Raw genomic sequence first — 19807 nt, forward strand, 5'->3', positions numbered from 1 at the left:
TCCATTTACAGAAAGTGGTCTCATCATTATAATGGTGTAGACACTGACGTTTAGCCTCAGCCTAGCCTGATACCTTGATCCCTCTCTCTCCTCCTTTCTGGGGAGTTGTTCTCATTTCACAGAGCTTGTTTTACTCAGAGTGGAAACTCATTGTCCCCAAACCTCTTCTTTTAAAAATCTATTAAGTCCAAACTTATAGACACTGCTCTCATTCCCAGTCACTTTGAAATAAAGAATGTTGAGAATTAATTACACAGGACATTCAGTTCATCTTCCAAGAGAATGTCCTGGTTTGCGGCATTTAAGAAAGATGAGGTCATGGTCAGGTGCTGAGATTCACACGAGCTGCTAGGGGAGGAATCCTGTGACTCTCAAGTATATTTGGCTCCGATTACAGATGCGCAATGTTTTGTGTTTATAAACAAGCTCTCAGAATTATTAGATACAATATAGCACTTTTTGGGATATGCTGTGGATGTTTTGAAATGGTCAGAGTTCTCATAACTGCTGGCTGTAAAAATCTCCATGGACATGTGTTTTTCATTAAGACATAACCTCATACCTCATCCATTCACAACACATTACTGACTCTGCTCCCTCTATTAGCAGCTGGAAAAAATAATGGAAAGTTGAACTGAAAATGAATTTAAATGTTTATTTAGCTTGGCGAATTAGCTGCTGAAATAATGTTCCCAATTCTTAATAGGTACTCCACTTGATGGATAAGGCAGGTGCCTGAGACAAGGTGACAGCTCAAACAGGCACCTGGCTTATGATAATGTTTATCAAAAACATGACAGGAAAAAGCAGGTTGGAATGTTCTATCTGCCAACAAATTAGACGCTCTCAAGCCTGGAGGCAGCTGACTGACAGCCTGTTTAAACTGAGGCTGCTTAATAATAACAGGACCTTTTTGTATTCTTGATAACGTATGTGAATTTACCAGTAATACATTCCTTAGACTGCTGTGGACAGGAGGGCTGGCTATGAGGACAAGGGAGCCTGGAGAAGCCTGGAATGGAATCTGAAGCGACTGTTCATGATGCTTACACATTATTTTTTTATTTATTATAAATTATCCATGTTGATCTTTCAATTCTACTAATTGGCATTACATCTATCAACTTTCTGAGGCCACCTTTAGTTTACAATGGTATTTTTTTAAACTGAAGATCTCATTTAAATGGAATTGTGTACATTTCTGGTCATTGGAAGTCTGTTTGAAGTTGATTCTGAGTGCCTCCATTTTCCTCAGATATTCGAAAGGTCTTAAGGTTCATTTTATTAAGTCGAAATCATTTACCTTCCTAAGGTTGATCAGAAGTATGTTGAAGGTAGTGGTAAAGAAAAAAAAAAAAAGACAAATGACCCCAAATGGAGTCACTTATGCTCAGCCCCATGTCAGCAAACCAAGACTTAATATGTAACTGCTGTGAGCAAGGGCACATCCCTAAAAGGAGTCACTCACACAAGTTTGTGTCTTTCCACAGTGCCAGGTTTATTCAGGGAGACCTCCTCCACAGCCAAGAGAGTCACATGCAGGTTACATACAGAGAGGGGGAGCTTGCTCAGTACAAGTGAGCAGAGCAAGGATTGGGCGTGAAGTCCACGTCCCTGGTGGAGTCCTCGGGTGGAGAGGTGGGCGTCAGTCTCAGCCAGGTGGCTACAGTGACCACATGTGTCCTGTAGAGTGACAGTCTGGCAGGGCTCTGAGCAAGACCAAGGTACAGCCAAGCTCGAGGATTGACAGCGGGAGCTCTGAGTTCATATAGCCCATAAGGGATGGAGGTCCCACTCATATTGGTGTCCAGCTGGAGTCCTTATGGAAGGTTTCAGACTTGTGGTTTCAGGCCCCTCTAAGGGCATTCTTGTTATACGCCATTACCTCAGTGTTGACGTGCACTTGACATAACTGTCATGGCTGATAGTGACTCCCTACTGGATTGTCAAAGGTGTCCATGAGTCTGCTCTGCTCTTGCGCTATGCTATACAGTAACCTAATTTCAGTTTCAGCTTCTCCCAGAAATGTGACCTTTAACTAGTCATCCTGGAATTTCCTGGTCAGGAGTAGTGAGGTAATCCGTCTGACAAACCTCTTCCTTCCCCCAAAGAAAGCTGAGATAACCCACTCTTTCCTTGTCCCAGCTCCCTCGGCCTTCCATTTCACTGCTCCTTAGAGCTTCTTGCTATCTGCTAGATAGGATGCTGTCCTATTCATTAATCATGGAATAAAGCCAATTACATTCATCTTCAAGTTTACTCAGTTGAATTTTTGCTATTTAACAGTAGATATTGCCATTCCCATTTTGTAGAGGAGAACTTGGGGTACAGAGAACTTGTGACCTCCACCCAGTTGGTATTTTGAACAACAGGTAGAATCTGTTTTTTGGCTTTTTAAAAAAAATATGTATGTTTATTGATTTCAGAGAGAGGAAAGGAGATGGAGAGAGAGATATAGAAACATCAATGATGAGAGTCATTGATTGGCTGCAGCCAGCAACCCGGCCATGTGCCCTGACCGGGAATCGAACCCCGATCGCCTGAATCCTAGGTCGACGCTCAATTGCTGAGCCACGCCCGGCCGGGCTTAAGCACTTTCTATACCTTCCTCACTAGGTTACTACTTGGTGATGCCTGATAAGTGCCTAACTAGACCAGACGAGTGGGGGGCAAATACACGGAGTCTTTGGTTGGAGCTGGAGAAGGGATGTTGACAACTATTTCAGATGTAGCAAGGGAAGGGGCAAGCTCGACTCAGGAGCTACGCCTCACAGAGCTCTCTGTTACCTTTTCTGCCAGTTCTTTCTTTTCCTCTGTCACCACACAACGGTATTCACTAAGTTCCTGATGAGAGGTTGATCCTTTCAGCCTGTTGCTGCTCTTTGAACACAACGGAATGTTGGAAATGACAGTTACCTCAGAGAACAGTCATCTCAAATTGCCCAATTTGTGGAAATTCTAGAAAGAATTAGACCCAGAGGGTTTAAGCCATTTGCCTGGTGAGGCTGCAATTGTCATATCTTGTTAGTAGCAGCGTGGGCCTCTACACACATCCTGATTCTTCATCATTCTTTGTTTTCTAGTGATGGTTATTATTACTACTAGTTTTGATTGAACACTTATGACATGCCAAGTGCTACACATGCATTTAGTCGTCACAACAATCCTCAAAATGGGCCACATTATTCTCATTTTGCAAATGAAGGAGCCACAACTCAATGAGGTTAAGTAACTTGTCCCTGCAACTGGTAAGTGAAAAATCAGGGACTACAGTTTATAGAGCTGGCTGGAGAGCCCATGGTCTTAGCACTTAATCTTTCCATCACATTATATTGCTGTTCAGAAGAGAATGATATTGTTACTATCAGAATGGCCTACATATCTCATCACATATTTGACATCAGTTTATAGAGGGATCTTTTGTAACAAAAATACTGAAACCCAGGCCCCTCCTGTAGGTGTTTTGATTTAATAGGTCTGGGCTGGTAATTAGGATAGGTTTCTAAAATATCTCCAGGTAATTCTAATGTCCAGCTAGAGTTGAGAGCTATTATGGATGTTAAAGACAAGAGAAACCTTATTGCCAATGCTTGTCCTGGAATCCCTGCTTATCATGGGTTCCTGGTTGAAGTTTTTCATCATCACCACCCTTACTATTGCTGTCAGCCATCCTCATACAATGAAAAACAGGCCAAGAGAAAGGTTAGCTCTTTCCTGGTGCTTCACCTTTCAACCATGATCTTTTGTATGGATCTTTACTTTGTGGAGAAATGCAATGATGCCTGAAGCTGCCACCTTCCCTGGCCAGTCATAAGGCTCTGGAATGTGGAGTTGTATGCCAGGCTCAGTGTGGAGCCCTAAGTGCCTCCATCGTCTGTACCTCTACTGTTTTGCTGGTGACCACTGGACATAGTTATGCAAAGTCTTCTAAGTGGTGCTCAGGTCTCTTTTTAGGATAACTAGGGGGAAAGCTCCCTTCCTTAGGATGATGGTGTGCTGAGTTTCAGGGTAGCAATGGGTGTCCCAGTCTCTTCTTTTGTCAATTTTGACCTTGACTGATAAGCTTGTAAAGTCCTTAAGGACAGATTCCTTGATCCTAGAATTGTCCTCTCCACATGTACCACTGAACAAGTTAGGTAATGATAGTGTTGACCAGAAAACATGACAGAGGCCATGAGCCATGGTTGACTTAGAACCTTAGTAACTTTAAGGGAAAACTGTGCATTATCTAGGCTTCATTCAGCTTAGTCAGGGGAGGAATAAAAAGAGGGTAGTAATTTTGATGATCTTTTCTATTTTATTTCCACTTTCATCTCCACTTGGGCTAAAATTGGTCAGAAACAATTAGAAAAATGACTGTGGTGCAGAGATACTGACCATCCATACTGCTAAATCTTAGGGCCAGTGTAGCCCCAAAAGGAAAGAAAAATGACTCATCCAGTCTGGCCGGTGTGGGTCAGTGGTTGAGCGTCGGCCTGCACAACAAGAGGTCACCGGTTCAATTCCTGCTCAGGGCACATGCCTGGGTTTCGGGCTCAATCCCCAGTAGGGGGCGTGCAGGAGGCAGCTGGTTGATGTTTCTTTTCCATCATTGATGTTCTATCTCTCTCTCCCTCTCCTTTTTTCTCTGAAATCAATAAAAACATTTTTTAAAAGCTACTCATCTATATCAGGATTTAAAAGTGATTGTAAAAAGAAAAACCAGACAAATGGGTTTTCTGGTCCTCTCAGGTCACTCCCTAATCACGAACCTCTGATGGCTCGTCACTGCCCCAGGCCCTTAGCCCAGGGGTTCAGCCTGCTTGCCAGGCCCCCCACCATCGGCCTCCTCTTCTCTTCAAGACCCCCCTTATCCTGCTCCTCATTCCAACCCACACTCACTGTGGTTCCAGAACACATTTTGCTACCTCATCCAACTTTATAATCCTATTAAGTGGTTACTATTATTTGCTCAAGATGTTCCTTCTGTTTGTACTTTTCTTTCCCTTCTTGTCCATCTTTTATGACCCAGCTCCGGCCTTTCCCCCTCAGTGAAGTATTTCCTGACATCTCCTTGCCCAGATGATCTTCCCTTTTTATCAGCCACACAATACCCTATTCAGATGTCTGTCTGAGTACTAACAGCACTTTCTTATACATATTGGTTTAGATGACTAGTTTCCCCGACAAATCTCTGAGCTCCTGTGTTTGCATATACAAGGGCCTTAATGCTAGGTCCCTATTTGTCACAGCCACTTACTGTGTGGCATCTTTCTGCTTCATTTATGTAAAGGAGCTAACAAAAGGATTGTGGAGGAGATTAAAGAAGATGATGCATGTAATAATGCGTAATAATAAGAATAATGGTAACAATTTATTTGCCTAGCACATACAACAATAACAATAATAACTGACTCACAGCACTTACAATGTGTCAGATTCCATTCTAAATGCTTTACATATGTTAACTCATTTAGTCCTCTGGGTAATCCTATTAAGTAGTTTCTATTATTATCCCCATTTATAAATTAGAAAACAGAAGCACAGAGAGGTGATGTAATTTTCCCAAGGTCACAGAGCTGGTAACTGATAAAGATGGGATTTGATTCTAGGCCATCTGGCACTACAGCCCATGTGTTTAGCAACCATGCAATACTCCCTCAAGTGATCAGTGTATTTCCTATTATAACTAACAGTAAATTACAATTAAGTATAAATATGAGTAAAATCTATGACTCTCAGCTTGGAATCCAAAGGACAATGCATCGATCCACAGGGAAGCCTGTCGGGCGGTCTTAAATTCTGAGCCAGCCCTGAGGCTCTGCCTCCAGTCCCATCCTAGCATCCTAGCATGTGGACCAGGAAATGGGAAGGAAGCCTCCTTCCATCTTCAGGGAGGTTCCAGGTTGTTTCCAGACAAACAGGCAATCAAAAGCTCAGCATCTACAGAGATTGTGTATATTACCCAGACCCAGAAACTGCTTAAGGGGAAGATTTGAAAAGGGATAGGAAGTTCACTTGAGAAAACAAGCAGAGAAAACAAGCAGAAAAATCAGTGTGATCTCTTTGCCTGGCAAGCATCTCATCCTTCCCTCATTTGTCTGTCAGAGACGAGGCAGTGTGGGCTTTGGTACAGCAAGCATTCGGCATGTCCATCTGCACCAAGGAGAGGAGAACGCACGTTTCTAAACCTCCTTCCCATCACCTTTCTGGATCTTGCATTCCAGGTCGTGAGTCCTCTCCGCTTTACCACTAGGGGGTGCCTAAACATTTCAGACAGCTCCCAAGAAAGGGGCCTTTCTGGACATGAGCAGTGTTCTCCCATGGAATGGATTCCTGGATATAAGCTGGAGGTTAAGGTTCTAGCCGTCCTAAGCACCAACATGGAGGAAATCCTACAGGATTAAATGAGGTCAGCTTGAACCATTCCAGGAGACTCCACAACTCTTTTCCTCGCAGTGCTGCGGAACTAGCAGTCCCTCCCAAGCCCAGCCTCAGAGTGGCCTTGTACGCGTGGGCAGCTCTCTTGCTGGTCTGGGTGGGAAGGCTTGGGTCCCAGCTCAGGCCCTACTTGTTGTAGGCTGGGTCACAGGTGGGGCAGTGTGCTGGGAATGGACATCACTCTTGGGATCTTTCCCTGAATGTACCTTTAGAGAATGTTTGGTTACAGAAACTTTTCTTTATTTCTCTCCCACATTTTCCCATATCCCTTCCTGTTCCATCAAAGGTAATGGCAGGGAAACTCAAGGAACCGACCCTAGGAGGAAACCAGTAGGAATGCTAAGCAGAGCCTGAGCTAGGATGAGGCAAGTGAGGCCCCGAGGCAGGTCTGTGCTCGCACAGCCTGAGAGCAAGCAAATGCCTCCGGTCATCTGGGCCCTAGGCAACTCCCTTTCGGCCCCCTAGTCCCAGCCCAGAATTGCCAACGTGGGAGAAGCCAGCAGCATTGAAAGACAACCAGCTATTTGTTTTCTGCTACTCTTTTAACCCCTCTACTTCTTTTTACCTCCATCCTCTTAACCTTTAAAAGACGGCATTTAAAAGACAGCATCATACAAACTCCATATATTTTCCAGGATCAACTGTATAAATAATGGTTTCTTTCCTTTTGCCTGTAAAAAAGAACTTATATGCTTAGGTTTCTGAGTATTTAAACCTGTATCTCTTCTTGCTCCTTCCTGTGAATTGGCTAAGGATCAGTGAGGACTTCCTAATCAGGGGCTTCTACAGTGAAGGAGCTAATGTTTAGTCAGTGCTCAGTATGTGGCAGGGACTCTTCTCAGTGCTTTGCAAGTATTGGCCCACTTGCTTCTCTCAGCTATATTGGGATGAAGGTATCTCTTTTACAGATGAGGTGGCTGAGGCACAGAGGTAAAGACACTTGCCCAAGGCCACACAGTTAGTTGCTGATGGTGGAGCTACAGTTGGAATCCAAGGAGGTTTTTACCCCAGAGCCTGTACCCTTAGGCATTACACTTTGCTTGAGATACTGAAAGCTTCAGACATGCTCAACACTGGACTGCACGTTTCCAACGGGCAAAGAAGGGTTGTGATTTGATGCTTTTTAAATTGGGAACTCAAAATTCGCAAGTGATGTCTACTTGGTACACTGGCTGGGGCTGAGCTTTGGCTTACAGTGGAACAGACTGCTGGCCCCCTGAACAAATGGTTTGGCATCTCTAGTATTGGTTTATTATAACCCTGAATACTGGGCTTCTTATACCTTATTCCTAGTCTGATCTGGTTCCCACTAGATGGTTATGAACTGAGAAGGGAAGAAACTCCTTATGAACCTTGGCATTTCCCCATCTCTAACCCTTGTGCTTAGTAGGTGCTCACTAAATGTTCCTCCATTAGGATTAAACTCCTTTAGTCTGTATCAGCCACCTTCAGTTAAGGGCCACGATTGCCCTTCTGGGACAGGCAGGAAACCCTGTCCTGCTTGCCCCTGATCTTTTCTTCTTTCCTATCTATACAGATAGGAAGTATTTTCCTTTTATTTAGATTTAACATGTGGGGGTTGGTGTCTGGTAACTGCAACAGAGAACATATGCATTTTTGATTACTCATGAGTAGAAAGGACTAGAGAATCTACCCTTCGTTTCTAATTGCTTGGCTTCAATTTAAAGAGTGAACTAAATCCTATTATTTTACCTAAATCTACTTTTTTTTTTTTTTTTTTTATCATTTCAGACGCTTTTCTCTGCCACATGCTTCTTCCCCACCCCCACCCCCACATCCTTTTATGAGCATTGCAAATTATTCATTTTGTTCTTCATCTTCTGATCCCCACCTTTTTGACAAACTGAATTCCCATCCAAATATGAATTTAAAGATTGAGTCCCCTTGGCCAAATGCCCCAATTCCAGGCATTCTCGAGTGTCTCCTCAGCAAGTGTTACCTGGGAGAGACCTTAGGTTCCTAGAGGAGGGCAGACTCTGCATCTGAAAGGAAATTCAGCCATACCCAGAACAACCTGGGACCCCAAACCTCACCCAGAGCAGCCAGAATTTCATAATGAGGCTGACTGAGCAGAACTGCTCCCTTCCTGATTTGTGGATAAAGTAGCCTCACCAGCTGCTTGCGGTCGTTCCAGCCCATGCTGGCTACAGACAGCCACGTCTTCATCTCTCACTGCCATTGTGTTTCCAACACATTCACAATAAAATTCCTAAGTCAATTCCTCCACGTGGTCATATCTGATCAGCCCCAAAGACCTCTGAGTCTTTCTTTATTCTGCATCCCATCATCATCCAAATCCCAAAATGTAATTAAGGACTTATCCAGATTTCTTCCAAAGAACTGGAATATTTTTAGAATCTGAAATAAGTGGATTTGTAAAGGTCTGGAAGTCATACTTACGGTTTCCTACAGTTATAGAATTTAAATGAAGTTTGGCTTTTAGATTATGTTGATACCTGTGAATCTGTTGCTTAAAAAAAAAGCTTCCTGGATTCTCTGTAGGATGTTTTTATTTCTAAAGACGCAGGCCTAGATGTCCTGGTCCTCCCTTTCACATATGGCTGTGCTCAGGTCACCTGTGATGGGCAGCAGCCGGCCCACAGTGAGTGTTTTCCAACAGGGACCCCAAAACTTTATCTACATTTAAACAGGCTCCATCAGAATCCAGAAACACTTTACCCCACTCCGTGGGGCATCAGTTTTGCTGCTCAGCACAGGCACATTCTTCCAGGCCTAGTTTCTGGGGCATGGGTTCCAACATCCTTTCTCTCCTTACTTAGGTAGCCTGCCTTATTGAGCTCTTGCACTGAAGCCTGTGCAAACTCCACGTGCGCTGGGATTTCAGGACCTAGAAATTTGCCACTATATCCTTTGACAGACTTGCCACCGGCGGGCCTGGGCTGGCATATCGTGCAAAGCTAGCTTCTTCGCCCTAAGGCCTCTCTGTCTCTTAGAGGCTTGGCTGAGGTGCTCCACAAATGCTTCCACTAATTTAAATCTGGCCAACATGAATGCTGGAGGGATGATTAAGTGCCCAGGAGCATTTAATAGGTACTGCATTTGAAAATGACTGTTTTTCTGACCTCACGAGAACGATTAACCTCTTTGAGTGTTTCTTTATGTCTCTGAATAGGTTATCAAAATGGATTGAGCGTGTTCTTATCTAAGTTCTTAATCTTGGCAATAGAGTTATTTTTAGGTTGTTATGGAAATAATCCCAATTGGGAAAGGTAGCTTTAAAAAAAAAACACTCGCAATAAGTAACCAAAGCATAATCAATTGGAAAGAATTTTGATTAATTCGTTTATTTTTCTTCTGAGAGACATGGAAAGTAATAGGAAAGGGAAAATGAGGAGGGCCACTCATCAAAAAATGTTTTAAGAAATTTGCTAGCTTCTATTTTAGGAAGGTTTACACCGACACTGCTAACACAGACAAATGAAGGAAGAGGAAATGTGGCTCATTAGTTGGTATTTTTCAGAAAGGCTGATTGATAATATTTTCATGTATTTGAGATAACCAAGGACAGAAAGCAATGTCACAGGATATGAGTTACTGCCCATGACGGTGGGGAATGCAGCTGATAAATGGGAGCCTGTTTTCTGTCTGTTAGGCCGTCTGTCTGCGATGTCCCTCCCACACAGAGCCAGTGGGCTTTCTTCCTCTGGCCCTTTCACATGCCTTTGGCTCCTCATTGGTGTGGTCTTTTCTCAGATTCTTTGGCTGATAGTCTAGACATGCTGTACTTACCCAAAAGACAGTGCTAGATATAGGTGCTTCAGGGTATGTATGACACAGCCTTCCTCGCCTTTTAAAAGGGTAGCAACCTTAGTCAAGGCAGTTTTTATTAAGTTGTAGTGTTTCTATACAAGTCACTAGTGGTCTTCCTTTTACAGATCCTGGAGTGCAAAAGCCTGTGTTACCGAGCCCAGGTAGAAAAGTCATTGCATTTCATATAATAATGATGGCACCCCCAATTTGGGTGGTCCTTCCAAGCCTCAGTTAGCCTCACTTTTGTGGGTGAGGTGAGGTAGTAATTTGGGCAGTGAATTGTCAGCCTGGCTCATTTTATTATTTTGTTTTTTTTAAACAACAGCAACAATGACATATTTTTGTTCCTGGCTATAAAAGTAACTATTCTGACTATCAAAAATACAGGTGATACATAAAGAATAAAATTAAATCCCACAAAAATATCACTGTTACTAAATTTTGGTGTCTTTTCTTCCATATCTTATTTTCTGGAAATAAAAATATAAATACTTGACAAAGTTTCAGTATATGTATACATATATGTATATATGTAATTTCTCTTACAAGATTGGAATCATGTTCTAAATACAGTTTTGTTTCCTGCTTGTTTTCACTTAGCAGAAGTTGGCATTACCTGAAGTCTTTAAATATGTCACAAAAACATAATTTTGAATAGCTGTGTAATAGTCTACAACATATGACTGTACCAAGGCTTATTTATAACTGGTCTCCTACTGGTCAATATTTCAGTTGTTTTTATAGTTTTTACCATCTCAATGATTAACAGCCTTTAGGTAAATCTTATGCTTTCAGTTTCATTCCTTAGGTTAAATTTTTAGAAGGATTGCCACTGGGCCAAGATATGGAAGCACTTCTAGATATATATATGTATTTACTTGTTTCTTTTGAGAAAGGTGGTTGCAATTTAAAAATTTCTCCTGTGGTGTATGGTACTTCCATTGCACTATGTGTATGTGTGTGTGTGCATGTAAATACACCTTTGCAAATAGGTAAAATGACATACATAAAAATATATGGTTTCACCCGTCTGGTGTGGCTCAGGGGTCGAACATCAACCTGTGATCCAGGAGATCGCGCTTCGATTCTGGGTCAGGGCACATGCCCGGGTTTGGGGCTCAATCCCCAGCAGGGAGCATGCAGGAGGCAGCCGATCAATGACTCTCTCCTCATTGATGTTTCTGTCTCTCTCTCCCTCTCCCTTTCTTTCTCTGAAATCAATAAAGATATATATATATATATATATATATATATTTTAAAAATAACAAAGTGGGTGAAATTTTTTAATTGAAAAAAATCAGACACCATATATATATATATATATATTTATATTTCTTGGATCCTATGTTGATGCTCAACTGCTGAGCCACGCCGACCTGGCTCACCCATTTTATTGAGATATAATTGACATAGAACTGATGGTGTCTGATATCAACTTGTATATTTTATAACTAGTAAATTTTAGTACTTTTACATAGATAGATATTTGGATAGATCGAATATTCAGATACTTACCTGAATTATATTCATTTTCCCGGCAGATTTGTAAGGATGTTAAAACAAGATTCTATATATTTCGCCTGTATGGTTTTTCTTATAGGAGCTGATATAAGACTAGCTTTGCACAGACACGAGTAGGCACTCTATATGTATATTGGGATGAAATATAAATCACAGAATTATTGTGAGATTTAAGAACTAAGCAGATCATTACAAGCAAAGCCCAGAGCAGCAGGAGGAGAGGCATGAGATGGATGGCCTAAAGCTGGTAAAGAAGTCACGGTATTGTTGGAGCGCTCAAGGCTAAATGACAAATGTGAGCAGAAAATTAATAATAATTGCCTCTATTTATATTATGCTTTTCCAATGAATCCAGATGCCATTGTGAGGCAGGCAGCTTCTACATACAAAAACACTGGGAAGCTTGGAACACAGCAGTTAAGAGCATGGGTTTTGCACCCAAGGCTGGCTTTGGGCCAGGCATTTTCTACTTATTCTCAAGTGACCTTGGGCAAAGATTGCTTAACCTCTCTTAGCCTCAGTTCCATTCACTTCTATATGAGGATAATAATACCTATTTCCCTGTTATGCTGTGCAGATGAAAAGAAAGAATTTACTTAAGCCCTTAGCACAATGTCTGATATATAATAGAAGCTGATAAATTGCAGCTGTGACTGTCATCACTTAGTACAAGATGCTGGCGGCATCATCTGCAGTGTCTCTGTGTCATTCCTGGACAGTAAAGTGATGGTGAAGTAAACCTAATTCATTCTTTTCATTAATGCAAATTTAGCCATGTGGCCCGTTAGCTGGTGTAACTCACCGCTCCGCTCACCGTGATGTTTCAAGTGATGCAGTTTTTCTGAACCCAGAAGGCAACAAAAATGACCCAACTAGAGGAATTGCAACAAAAAAGACCAACCACCCAACAAGACACCACACACACCTATTAGAATGGCTATAATTGAAAAAGACTGACCATACCAAACGTTGAAAAAGATGTGGAGAAAATGAAACTTGTATACTCTCCTGATGGCACAATCAAGAAATGATTCACTCTGGAAAACAACTTAGCAGTTACTTAAAAAGTTAAACATATACCTACCATATGAGCCAACAATTCACTTCTAGAATTTTACCCAAGAACAAAAGAAATATATCTTCATACAAAAACTTGTACACAGATGTTCATAGCAGCTTTTTGGTAATAGCCTAAAACTAGATGCAACCCAAGTGTCCATCAACAAATGAGTGGATAGATAAATTGCAGTCTATCCATACACTCAGCAATAAAAAGGAATGAGGTATTGTTACACAAAATAATATGGATGAATCTCCTGATAATTATACTGAATGAAAGAAATCAGGCTCTCCAGAAAGAATATACTGTCTGATTCTATTTATAGAAAATGTCAGAAAATGCAAATGAATCTCTGCTGACAGAAAATAGATCAGCAGTTGCTTAGGTGTTGGGGGCAGGAAAGGATGGTAGGAAGAAATTACAAAGGGGCATGAGGAGACCTGAGGGTAATGGATATATTCACTTTATTGCCCTGATGGTTTCCAGGGGACATACATATGTTACAATGTACCAAATGATGCCCTTTAAGTATGTTCTATATACTGTATGTCAATTATATCTCAATAAGGCTGTCTAAGAAAACACAATCGATTATATACGAATGTATTCTATGTGTTTTATTCATCCTTTACGCATCTTAGTCTCTAAATTGTACTAGTAATTATTATAAAGAACAGGGATGCAGACCCAGATGCTTGCAACTCCAAAGGCTGTGCTTTAATTGAATCACATACTTCTTGTTATCAACAGTGTTGGGACTTGAACTCATGCCTTTTGCTTCTTTAAGCAGTTTTGTTTCTATTCATTTGCCATTTCTTCCATGGTTTAGACTAAATTTCAATCATAAAGATGACGCACACGTGCATAACTTGAATATTCAAATTTGAACTGATTGAACCTGTTCTCTCCTTAACCGCTCTCAGCTCTGCTTTCCACTCATTTTGCCCCCAACAGAAAAACTCACCTGAGCGTTAGATACATTACGTTAAGTTAAAGGATTTACTAGTGGGAAGGCAACAAGAGAGACAATGATAAGGAAATTATGTAGCACGCTTGCAAATCAAAGGCCTCCCAATGATGAAGTCACTGTTGAGATTGACAGCAGCCATCCTTTATTTTCTTTCTTCATGTTTTTGTCTTCCTGGTCCGTTAGTGCTGTCCTTTCATGGAAAAGAAATAATACCCATGCAGTCCTTCTAGACGCCACGGGAAAGGGCTGAGCTCCCAGGGATGCCCCTGACCTAAGAAGGGCCCTCCCAGCCAGCCGGGTGGGAGCCCAGAGCTGCGCTGGCTCCTGCGGTCTCCTGCAGGCCTCTCCCTCCTTCACGGTTTGGTGGGCAAGGAATCCGGTTGCCATGGTGACTTCCAGCTGCTGTTTCAAGCTGGCGGGAACATTCCCTAAGTCTCCTCTCCATCTGTGTGCCCTTGGTGATTTCCCTGCCTTGGTGAAGCAGGTGGGCAACTTTCTCCAGGGATCTCCCTTAGCTCAGGGATGGTGGAAATGGGCAGGGCAACTGTGTTGCCATGGCAGCAACTCCTCTAGTTCTTCCATTCAAAGAAAGTTTGGCTTCAAGGGATCCGCCTGCTGCTCCCACCGGCAAAGTCAGCAAGGAACTGCATTATCTTAATGGTTTCAAGGCGGTCTGCCCAAGAGAGGGATTGACTTTGTGGGGTGGCCGCTGGGGGAGGGGCAAGGAGTTGGGCTGAAGAGTTCCTATTCCCGGGGACCTCACTGCTATGGTAACATCCCAGTGGCATGGGCCCAGGAAGGTCTCTCACCAGTTAAGCCCCAACGCCACCTTCCCAGCCTGTTCTCGCTCCTCTCTGCTCCCTTGCCTCTTTTTCACAAGCCCCAGGCGTTCTGCCGGCTTCTCCTGTCCTAATTCCTGGGATCACTGTGAATTCTTCTTTCCCTGCTCAAGGCTGGTTTCAGGGCAGGATGCTGTCTTCGCCTGTGTTTACCATTCCCATTGTTTACCAGAATTCTACACACGCACAAAAATTTCCCCTTTGCAAAAAGGCAGGTATTGTATACAAGATAATGGGGATAAAGGGGAACTGTAAGAAAAATAATCATGGGAAAGTCGAACCAGTTCTATATGTTGTAGCTGCGGTCATCCATGTGAGGGCACCCTTTCCCTTTCTGGACTTGGAGCCTTTGACGGGATCCGAGGGGGCTCTGGTGTTCAAACACCTGGGTTTGAATCCCGTTTCAAGCTATTCTTACTAGCTGAGAAATCACAGGTGAGTCACATACCCTTTCTGGGTGCCCATTTTCTTCTCTGCAGAAGGAAAAATAAAGCCTTCCTTGCAGAATTGAGAGAATTGACTGAGATAATGATGAAAGTACTTTGTCAGTATTCAGGCACCTTACAAATCTTGATAATTTTGGTAATTTTCATTCTCATGTAGTATTTTTTAAAATTTATCTTTATTGTTGAAAGTATTACAGATGTTCTCCTTTCCCATCCTCCCATTTGATCCCCTCCACCCTGCATCCGCCCCACCCCCAAGCCTTCCCCACACTATTGTCTGTGTCCCTGGGTTGTGCATTTATGCATATAAGTTCTCTGATTAATTTAATTGGTTGGTTCATTCAGTTACTCATTCAATGACTGAATTATGGAGCTTATTCTAATCCTTCCTTTAAGGCACATTACACAGCCTCCAGGAAGGTCATTTTCCTCATCTGTGCAATGAGATAACTACAGTCTCAGAGTATGATTTTGAAGATTAAATGGGTTTTTAAAAAATATATATTTTTATTGATTTCAGAGAGAGGAAGGGAGAGGGAGAACAAGATAGACATATCAATGATGGGAAGGAATCATTAATGGGCTTCCTCCTGCACGCCCCCTGCTGGGGATCGAGCCCTCAACCTGAGCATGTGCCCTGACCTGGAATCAAACCTCGATCTCCTGGATCCTAGGTCGATGCTCAACTGCTGAGCCACACTGACCGGGTTAAATGAGGTTCTGATTATAAATGTATACAGCAGCGCCAGGCAGAGTACTTACTCAATTAATGCTAATTATTATCGATTGCCTACTGTATACTCCTCTAGGTTTCTCCCTGGAAGTCTCGAGTCATCCTACTGTGACTCACATCTTCCTCTTTCTGCTCTCTGCCACTTTGATAGGCTGAGGATTAGCAAAGAAGGGAGGAGCCATCAAGACCCCTCTGCAGATAGTGACTATGTCCAGGACCAGGGGTTATTTGTAATGACCAGAGAGGCTGTAATACCTCTCAACCCCTCTACACTTGGACCTGAATGTTGAAGTAAGCAGAGGTTGTTTGGGGGAGACTTCCCCCTGGTTTCCTCTTCTTCTCTGCTTTGAGCCTTTCTGGCCACACGGACTGAGGGTCTTACCCGGGCCCGCCCTTCCTCAAGCGGTACCACCAGCTCTCTGACCTTCTCCTGGTCCTTTCTTCCTCTAAGCTCACCTGACTCACCGTCGGCTCTTCCTTTCAAGTATAACTCAGTGTTCAGCAGTCTAATCAATAATTTATAGATGAAGCATTAAAGAGTAATGAACACTCAAAACACTGCCCCTCCCAGAAAATATATTCGCAGTTCAACTGGGGCTTTCAAAGGCTTCACTCCTAACCTTTTGTAAAGGCTTTCATACCTACATAGGCCTGCAGTGACTGAGCCCTCCCCTCCCTCAATCACCACTAAACTCAGAGCATTTTAGATTTAACTGTGCTTTAATTATTTCATGTGCTACTCTTTTCTCCACAATGAGATTTCTCAAGGGCAGGAATTTTTTTTTTTTTTTTTTTTTTTTTTTTTTTTTTTTATACTTCCTGATATACCCTACTCTGACCAGCAATGTTGGGCATAGACTAAAAAAAAAAAAAAAAAAAAAAAAAATTACAATTGATTTATAATGGTGAGAATTTCCTCAGCTAGGAAGGTGTCTTCTAACACACAGTGACATTTGGAAAGCTGAATTCAGACAACTATTTTGGGGGTTTTGTCTCTATATCCTTGCTAAGCAGCCACTCTAGGATGATTCTACTTAAATGAGGAAGTCACTTGAAGAGAGTTCTTATGATGGCTTTGTATAAATTTCTATCTATGGAGCCAGCTATGGACCTGCAAATATACTTTCTTAAAACTGTCTAATTATTTCTGATAAACCACTAGATAGCTTAGTTCCAGGAAGTCCAAGTTTAAAATAGGTCCTATTAAGGGAAGTGATGCATAATGGAATTGCATCTTTCTTATTGATTAGATATTTTTAAGACATGCCTTTTGTTCAAAACCAAAGGACAGAAATATAAGAAAAGTGTACTCTAAAATAGTTAAATGAGAGAAAAATAGCAGGTACAGGAATAATAAATGTTAAAATTAGCTAGGCCATATCAGTTTGTAAACAAAGTTTTGTTTAGTTTTGTTTGTTCGTTTTGGTGTTTTTTTTCCTCACTCAGCATTGGGAAGGAGAGAGCTCCTCAGACATAGGGCCCCTCCAGAAAAAGGCTGCTGACCTCTAGTTCCCTAGGTATAAATGAAAGAAATGTTAATTATATTACACAAAGTGCTATCAACTGTCACTATAAGGGTATAGTTCTCCTCAAACATTCAATGCATCAGATTAATTTTTCTGGGGATCAATTAAAATGCCCTTAAAAAGCAGTGCATCATCTCACAAGGGTCAAAGTAACAATTTTTGTAATGCCAGGGAGACTAGCTTGCCTCTGGGGGCTGTTTGCATAATTGAGTTATGCTCAGTCACATCATCAGATGAAAATGAGGAAGGAAGATTCCAGGATTCATGCTCCCTTCAGGGAATCACTATGGAAAATGTTGGGTACATTGGGTTATCACATGGGGACAGAGATTTGGAAAGGAAGAGACATAGTCCTTTGTTTTCCTGGCCCCCATATTCTGAAGATGTGGTGGTAGGTCATGTAGTGGGTACTATGGTCCATCACTCAGATCCCCAAACCTCCCTCAAGATTGAGGCATTTAGTCCCCTGGTCTTCCGGAGTGCTGGCTGTTAAAAGTTCACTACTGAGTCCTTCGTGGCAATTGCTAATAGCTTAAGAAAACTGCCTTGCCCAAGGCAAGTTCCTCTTTCTGGGGGGAGGTGCATCCAACTCTTTGTTGGTAGAAACCCAGCCCCCAGGCCCCATTTCAGGCTCTGAAGGGCCATGCCGCTCTGCTGCTCTCCATATGAGGATGGCTGATGCTTGCACTAAAACGGCACTGCACCTTTCTCACTGAAGGTGTTGAAGGAGTCATCTGCCTACTCACCCTGAATGGTCTTGTCACTTGGCATCTGGCCATCAGGATGGATGCTGTGTTCCAGGCAGTAGAACTCCCAGCAGGCATTGATGATCTGGACACCAGCCTGGCCTCCACTCATGCATGGCTGCGAGTTTGCAGCTCAGGCAGTGGGAGTAGACACCAGGTCTCGGTTACTATTCCCAACAAGCTAAGAGCCGAGGTAAGCAAGCATGTGTCCAGGGCAGTGTTTGTAGACCTGGAACCCACAGTCATTGATGAAGTTTACAGTGGTACCTACTGTCGGCTCTTCCACCCTGAGCAGCTGATCACAGGCAAGGAAGATGCTGCCAATAACTATGCCCATGAACGCTATCATTGGCAAGGAGATGATTGACCTCATCCTGAACCAAATTCAGAAACTGTCTGACCAGTGCACAGTCTTCAGGGCTTCTTCTTGGTTTTCCTCAGCTTTGGTGGGGGAAGTGATTCTGGGTTCACCTCCCCGCTGATGGAACATTTCTCTGTCAATTATGGCAAGAAATCCAAGCTGGAGTTCTCCATTAACCCAGCCCCCCAGGTTTCCACAGCTGTAGTTGAGCCTTACAACTCCATTCTCACCACTCACATCACTCTGGAGCACTCTGATTGTGCCTTCATGGTTGACATTGAGGCCACCTATGAAGTTTGTTGTAGAAACCTCGATATTGAGCACCCAATCTACACTAACCTGAATAGGTTGATAGGCCAAATTGTTCCCTCCATTACTGATTCCCTCAGGTTTCATGGAGCCTGAATGTTGACCTGACCAACCTGGTGTCCTATTCCCAAGTCCACTTCCCTTTGGCCACATATACCCCTGTCATCTCTGCTGAGAAAGCCCACCATGAACAGCTTTCTGTAGCAGAGATCACCTTTGAGCCAGCCAACCAGATGGTGAAACGTGCCCCTTGCCACGGTAAATACATGATTTGCTGCCTGTTGTACTGTGGTAACATGGTTCCCACGGATGTCAATACTGCCACCATCAAGACCAAGCGCAGCATCCAGTTTGTGGACTGGTGCCCCACTGGCTTCAAAGTCGACATGAATTACCAGCCTCCACTGTGGTGCCTGGTGGAGACCTGGCCAAAGAACAGCGAGCTGTGTGCATCCTGAGCAACACCACAGCTATTGTGAGCCTGGGCTCACTGGGACCACAGGCTTGACCTGACGTATGCCAAGCGTGCCTTCGTCCACTGGTCTGTGGGTGAGAGCATGGAGGAAGGAGAGCTTTCTGAGGCCCGTGAGGACATGGCTGCCCTTGAGAAGGATTGTGAGGAGGTTGGTGTGGATGCTGTTGAAGGAGAGGGTGGGGAAGGAGAGGAATACTAATTACCATTCCTCTCAGCCCTGCAGCATGTCGTACTCAGAACTTCAGGGTCAACAGCTGACGGGCGTTAAAGCTTTCTGGTTAGATTTTCTTCGCTTTTACCTGTGATCATGTCTGTCTTTTTCATGTATTCCTATAAGATTTTCCCCTCAGGTTTAAAAGTAAAGGCACTGAGAAGGGAAAAAGAAAAAAAAAAAAAAGACTGCACTGCAGTTCTACCCGTGGTCTCTCTTCCTTTCCCCCATCATGAGTGATGATCCCAAGAGCACTCCCCACAAACTTCCTCACACAAATCTCCATGTGGGAGTCTGTTTTCTGGAGCACGCGAACCAAGATAGAACATTTAAAAAAAATTGCACTAAGATTGTGACTTTTCTGCCAGGGGTGTTTACCCGGGATTATAAAAACCTAG

The 19807-nt window shown here is 42.9% G+C and overlaps 2 pseudogenes; one reads left to right on the forward strand and one right to left on the reverse strand.

Annotated features, from left to right (window-relative positions):
* LOC107546315 (tubulin alpha-1A chain-like) overlaps positions 1-18093 on the reverse strand; it is a 29982-nt pseudogene extending 11889 nt beyond the window's left edge.
* LOC107546314 (tubulin alpha-1A chain-like) lies at positions 18091-19397 on the forward strand (annotated as a pseudogene).
* The last annotated feature ends 410 nt before the right edge of the window (positions 19398-19807 follow it).

This window comes from Miniopterus natalensis, chromosome 1, assembly GCF_054644295.1.
Source record: "Miniopterus natalensis isolate mMinNat1 chromosome 1, mMinNat1.hap1, whole genome shotgun sequence".
Classification (NCBI taxonomy): Eukaryota; Metazoa; Chordata; class Mammalia; order Chiroptera; family Miniopteridae; genus Miniopterus; species Miniopterus natalensis.